Source organism: Salvelinus fontinalis, chromosome 27 (assembly GCF_029448725.1).
Source record: "Salvelinus fontinalis isolate EN_2023a chromosome 27, ASM2944872v1, whole genome shotgun sequence".
NCBI classification, from domain to species: domain Eukaryota; kingdom Metazoa; phylum Chordata; class Actinopteri; order Salmoniformes; family Salmonidae; genus Salvelinus; species Salvelinus fontinalis.
Window position 1 is genome coordinate 18,698,786 of NC_074691.1, and position 7,112 is coordinate 18,705,897.

Consider the following 7,112-nt stretch of genomic DNA (forward strand, 5'->3'; position numbering starts at 1 on the left):
CCCTGGTTGTTCTGTGTGTATGTTAGTGTATGTTAGTGTATGTTAGTGTATGTTAGTGTATGTTAGTGTATGTTAGTGTATGTTAGTGTATGTTAGTGTCTATGTTAGTGTATGTTAGTGTATGTTAGTGTATGTTAGTGTATGTTAGTGTCTATGTTTCCTCATCAATGTGTATCTTCGTTTGCATGTTTTGTCTTTTATTTAGGACTTTAAAAAAATGAATACCTGAGCTAACCAATACCAAACTATAATATCAAAACTAAACCTTAAACCTTCAATATCCTCTTTCCTAACCCAAAACCTGCTAAAAAACCTTATTTCTCTACCGCCATCTCAGAGACTCTCCATCCTCCACTCCCTACAGAAGCCTTTAGAATTCTCATTCTCAAAGTTTGCAAAGGTCTGTGCATATCTTGCTCTGATGAGTAGGATTCCTCCACCTCTCCTCTACCAGCCCACCCCACCCCCCTCTCCCTCTGTCCCCTGGGTCAAGCAGATTCCTGGGAGTAACGGAGAGGAAGAGAGGCCTGTGTCTCTGGGGCTTGGCCAGACAGCTCTATTGTAATCTGGGGGGGGGTAAATTGGCTTTAGCTGTAAAAGAGCTTATGTCCACGTCACACAGCTAGTTAACCCAGGAATTCATGTCACTGTGGAAAAGAGTCTTCTGTAATCTTCCATTGGGTCATTGACACTCACATATACAGCATGTACATAAATGCATACTGGTATGAATATAGTACACTGAACATTAGGAACACCTGCTCTTTCCATGACATAGACTGACCAGGTGAATCTAGCTGAAAGCTGTGATCCCTTATTGATGTCACTTGTTAAATCCACTTCAATCAGTGTAGGATATTTAAGCCTTGAAACAATTGAGACATGGATTGTGTATGTGTGCCATTCAGAGGGGGAATGGGCAAGACAAAAAATGTAAGTGACTTGAACGGGGTATGGTAGTAGCTGCCAGGCGCAACGGTTAGTGTTAAGATCTACAACGTTGCTGGGTTTTCCCGCTCAAGACTTTCCCATGTGTTTCAAGAGTGGTCCACCACCCAAAGGACATCCAGCCAACTTGACACAACTGTGGGAAGCATTGGAGTCAACATCGGCCAGCATCCCTGTGGAACGCTTGCAACACCATGTAGAGTCCATGCCCCAACGAATTGAGGGTGTTCTGAGTGCAAAAGGGGATGCAACTCAATATTAGGAAGGTGTTCCTAATGTTTTGTACACTCAGTGTAGATATATATATATATATACAAACACAGAGAGAACAATATGCAACATTCACACAGTAATACACACAACTCCCCATACAGTCTGCAACGCACACACACACACCGGCAGACACTCCTGTGCCAGGCAAACACATTGTTTCCATGTGTTGGATGTGTTTGGTATCATTCCATTGATTCCATTCCAGCCATTACAATGAGCCCGTCCTCCTATAGCTCCTATCACCAGCCTCCTCCACTATTGCCATTGGTTTTCTCTAGCATGTCCTCAATACACTGCCCCATCCTCTTACCTTCCCCATTATCACTGCCACATTTTACTGTCTTTATAAACTTATAAACTACACTGACTCACACCACTGCAATTTCACATGAACCCCTTCCCCCTCTAACTATATTTCCGGGACGGAGGAGAGGATGAAGTGATGAGTGTGTAGAGGCTAGAGGTGTTTGTCCTCCCAGGGGATACAGCGGGATCTATGCCGAGCTCTAAGAGGATTGCAGTAGGCCATGGCTTTCCATCAGGGTCACTTAACACAGGTCATCATAACCTGTACTGCACCTGTGCTCTTAGCACTGCTCTGAACTCACACTACCTCCTAACAACAGATCTAGGATCAGATTACCTACTCAATTCTAGCCTTCACTATTAGGAGGATGGCGGGACACAATGCAAGACTGTTGTAAAGAGGGCACGACAAAGCATATTCCCCCTCAGGAATAGGCCCCACCCACAATGCAAATAGTCCGGGTAGCCAGGAGTCTTATGGCTTGGGGGTAAAAGCTGTTGAGAAGCATTTTGGTACTAGACTTGGCTCTCCAGGTAACTGCTTGCCATATGGTAGTAGAGAGAACAGTTTATGACTGGGGTGGATGGGGTCTTTGACAATTTTTAGGGCCTTCCTCTGACACCGCCTGGTGTAGAGGTCCTGGATGGCAGGCAGCTTAGCCCCAGTGATGTACTGGGCCGTACACACTACCCTCTGAAGTGCCTTGTGGTCGGAGGCCAAGCAGTTGCCGTACCAGGCAGTGACGCAACCAGTCAGGATGCTCTCGATGTTGCAGCTGTAGAACCTTTTGAGGATCTGAGGACCCATGCCAAATCTTTTTAGTTTCCTGAGGGGGAATAGGCTTTGTTGTGCCCTCTTTACGACTGTCTTGGTGTGTTTGGACCGTTCTAGTTTCTTGGTGATGTGTGTAACAGTATAACTTTACGTCGTCCCCTCGCCCCGACACGGGGGCGAACCAGGGACCCTCTGCACACATCAACAACTGCCACCCACGAAGCGTTGTTACACATCGCTCCACAAACGCCGCGGCCCTTGCAGAGCAAGGGGCAACCCTACTTAATGTCTCAGAGCAAGTGACGTAACTGATTGAAATGCTACTAGCGCGCACCCGCTAACTAGCTAGCCATTTCACATCCGTTACATGTGGACACCAAGGAACTTAAAGCTCTAAACCTGCTCCACTACAGCCATGTCGATGAGAATGGGGGCGTGCTCGGTCCTCCTTTTCCTGTAGTTCTCAATCATCTCCTTAGTCTTGGTTACGTTGAGGGATAGGTTGTTATTCTGGCACCACCCGGCCAAGTCTCTGACCTCCTCCCTATAGGCTGTCTTGTCATTGTCGGTGATCAGGCCTACCACTGTTGTGTCATCTGCAAACTTAATGATGTGTTGGAGTGGTACCTGGCCACGCAGTTGTGGGTGAACACGGAGTACAGGAGGGGACTGAGCACTAACCCCTGAGGGGCTCCAGTGTTGAGGATCAGCGTGGCAGATGTGTTGTTACCTACCCTCACCACCTGGGGGCGGCCCGTCAGGATGTCCAGGATCCAGTTGCAGAGGGAGGTGTTTAGTCCCAGGATCCTTAGCTTAGTGATGAGCTTTGAGGGTACTATGGTGTTGATCGCTGAACTGTAGTCAATGAATAGCATTCTCACGTAGGTTTTCCTTTTGTCTAGGTGGGAAAGGGCAGTGTGGAGTGCAATAGAGATTGCATCATCTGTGGATCTGTTTGGGTTGCAAATTGAGTGGGTCTAGGGTTTCTGGGATAATGGTGTTGATGTGAGCCATTACCAGCCTTTCAAAGCACTTCATGGCAACGGACGTGAGTGCGACGGGTCTGTTGTCATTTAGGCAGGTTTCCTTTGTGTTCTTGGGCACAGGGACAATGATGGTCTGCTTGAAACATGTTGGTATTACAGACTCAATCAGGGACATGTTGAAAATGTCAGTGAAGACACCTGCCAATATCAGCACATGCCCGGAGCACAAGTCCTGGTAATCCGTCTGGCCCTGCGGCCTTGTGAATGTTAACCCTTTAAAGGTCTTACTCATGTCGGCTACAGAGAGCGTGATCACACAGTCGTCCGGAACAGCTGATGCTCTCATGCATGCCAAAGTGTTGCTTGCCATGAAGCGAGCATAGAAGTGATTTAGCTCATCTATCAGTGGTGAGGGGCAAGTTCTATTTACTTCCGAACTCACGCTTGTGAAAACTTGACATACACACAAGCGATATACACTGAGTGTACAAAACATTAGGAACAACTGCTCTTTCCATGACATAGACTGACCAGGTGAATCCAGGTGAAAGCTATGATTCCTTATTGAATTCACCTTAAATCCACTTCAATCAGTGTAGATGAAGGGGAAGAGACAGGTTAAATAATTATTTTTAAATCTTGAGATAATTGAGACATGGATTGTGTATGTGTGTTATTCATAGGGTGAATGGGCAAGACAAATATTTAAGTACCTTTGAACAGGGTATGGTAGTAGGTGCCAGGTGCACCGGATAGATTGTGTCAAATACTGCAACGCTGCTGGGTTTTTCATGCTCAACAGTTTCCCATTTGTATCAAGAATGGTCCACCAGCCAAAGGACATCCAGCCAACTTGACACAACTGTGGGAAGCATTAGAGTCAACATAGGCCAGCATCCCTGTGGAATGCTTTCAACACCTTGTAGAGTCCATGCCCCAACAGATTGAGGCTGTTCTGAGTGCAAAAGGGAGTGCAACTCAATATTAGGAAGATGTTCCTAATGTTTTGTACACTTAGTACACGTAACACAGGTCAGAAAATATTCACACCCCTTGACATTTTCCACATTTTGCTGTGTTATAGCTTGAACTTAAAATTGATTATATTGAGATTTTGCGTCACTGGCCTACATACAATACCCCATAATGTCAACGTGGCAATGTGGAATTATGTTTTTAGAAATGTTTACAAATTAATCCAAAATGAAAAGCTGAAATGTCAATACGTTTTCAACCCCTTTGTTATGGCAAGTCTAAATAAGTTCAGGAGTAAAAAACAAGTCACATAATAAGTTGCATCAACTCACTCTGTGTGCAATAACCAGATCTCACAGTCTCACTTCGGAATTAGACGTTCATCCATGTTTCTTAAACACCAAATTTCAAAGTTATTCCAAACATCACATTTTGAAGTGTTTAATGTGAAGTTTTAGCATTAATTTTCAGTTTTTAAGGTTAAGGTTAAGGTCAGGCATTAACTGTAAATTCGTAAGGTTAGGCATTAAGTCTGAAAGGTTAAGGTAAGGGTTAAAGTTTTGGGTGGCTTAAAACAAAAATATAAAAATTATTTTGTATCGCTGCATACGATCTTACTGTCACGATCGTTATAATGAGTGGACCAAGATGCAGCGTGGTATGGTTCCATCCTCTTTACTATGAAGTGAAACTCAAAGAAAACAATAAATGCAAAACGAAACGTGCTTGCAGGCAACTATACATAGTCAAGATCCCACAAATCACAAAGGGGAAATGGCTGCCTAAATATGATCCCCAATCAGAGACAACGATAAACAGCTGCCTCTGATTGGGATCCATACCAGGCCAACATGGAAATATAATCACCTAGATGATCCTAGTCACACCCCGACCTAACCAACATAGAGAATAAAAAGCTCTCTATGGTCAGGGCGGGAACTGTCGCCGGAAGATCTGGACTAGGAACTGTCGCCGGAAGCTCTGGACTGGGAACTGTCGCCGGAAGCTCTGGACTGGGAACTGTCGCCGGAAGCTCTGGACTGGGAACTGTCGCCGGAGGCTCTGGACTGTGGAGGCGCACTGGAGGCCTGATGTGTGGGACCGGTACAGGTGGCACCGGACTGGTGACACGCACGTCAGGGCGAGTGCGGGGAGGAGGCACAGGACGTACTGGACTGTGGAGGCGCACTGGAGGCCTGATGCGTGGGACCGGTACAGGTGGCACCGTGCTGGTGACACGCACCTTAGGGAGAGTGTGAGGAGCAGGAACAGAACGTACCGTGCTGTGGAGGTGCGTAGAACCAGCACACATTGTACTGGAACGATGACACTCTTCACACGGTGAGTACGAGGAGTTGGCACGTGACGTACTGGGCTAGGAAGGCATACTGGAGACCTGGTGCGTATAGCCGGCATCACTTGTACCGGAACTTTAACACACTTCTCAGGATGAGTACGGAGAGCTGACTCGGGTGGCTTTAAATCGATAACACGCTCCTTAGGGCAAATGTCGTGCATCCTCCACCAATTCAATAACTCTCTCATTTCTCTCTCCTCCACATTCTCCTTCAACTCAATGACAGTCTCTGGTTCACTCCCCTCAACTTTCGTCGCCCACTCCTCGCTCAATCCGTCCCAATATTCCTCCTCGGTCTCTGACTCACCCCTCAGCGTCGCCGACCACTCCGTGTGCCCCCCCCCCCCCAAAAAAATTGAGGCTGTCTCTCGGGCTTCCATCGTGGCCCCAAACCCTGGTGTTGTCGTTGTTGTTCCCTCGCTGCCTCCACCTGCTTCCATGGCAGGCGTCTGTCTCCTGCCATAATCTCGTTCCACGTCCAGGATGTCCTCCACTCCTGGCTTTCCTCCTGGGCACGCTGCTTGATCCGTTGTTATTGGGATCTTCTGTCACGATCGTTATAATGAGTGGACCAAGATGCAGCGTGGTATGGTTCCATCCTCTTTATTATGAAGTGAAACTCAAAGAAAACAATAAAGGCAAAACGAAACGTGAAGCTGCTATGGTGCTCACAGGCAACTATACATAGTCAAGATCCTACAAACCACAAAGGAGAAATGGCTGCCTAAATATGATCCAAAATCAGAGACAACAATGAACAGCTGCCTCTGATTGGGAACCATACCAGGCCAACATAGAAATATAATCACCTAGATGATCCACTCTAGTCACAACCCGACCTAACCAACATAGAGAATAAAAAGCTCTCTATGGTCAGGGCGTGACACTTACAAACTTTGGAATCAGAGGCAGATGATTAGTATTTAAAACTACCAGCTCTCGCTTGTTGGCCAGTCATATATGGTGACCTTATTTTACGTAGTTTTTCTAATGTTTTTCAGACATGGTTTGATCCCACCTAGGGATACATGATAATTCATAATACTTGTTACACTGTACTTAAAACATTAATCATATAATAACAAAGTTGACTGTGTTTATACAAGTTAACATAAGAGAGTTTATTCCCCCAGAAATTGGTATACTGTACTTAAAACAATAATTACATTATAACTTGTGATAGAGTTTTAATAAAGTTGAATCAGTTTATATCATTTTTTGTGTTAAATTCTTTATTATAATAAGGTTTATTCCCTCATATCAAATAGTTTTACAGGAGGGAGGGGGGGGGGGGCGACTGGGATTCACTCGTTTTACAGGAGAGGGGCCCCACTGCGATTAACTCGTTTTACAGGAGAGGAGGGGCCACACTGTGATTAAACTAGTTTTACAGGAGAGGAGGGGCCCCACAGTGATGAACTAGTCTTACAGGAGAGGGGCCCCACAGTGATGAACTAGTCTTACAGGAGAGGGTCCCCACTGTGATCAACTA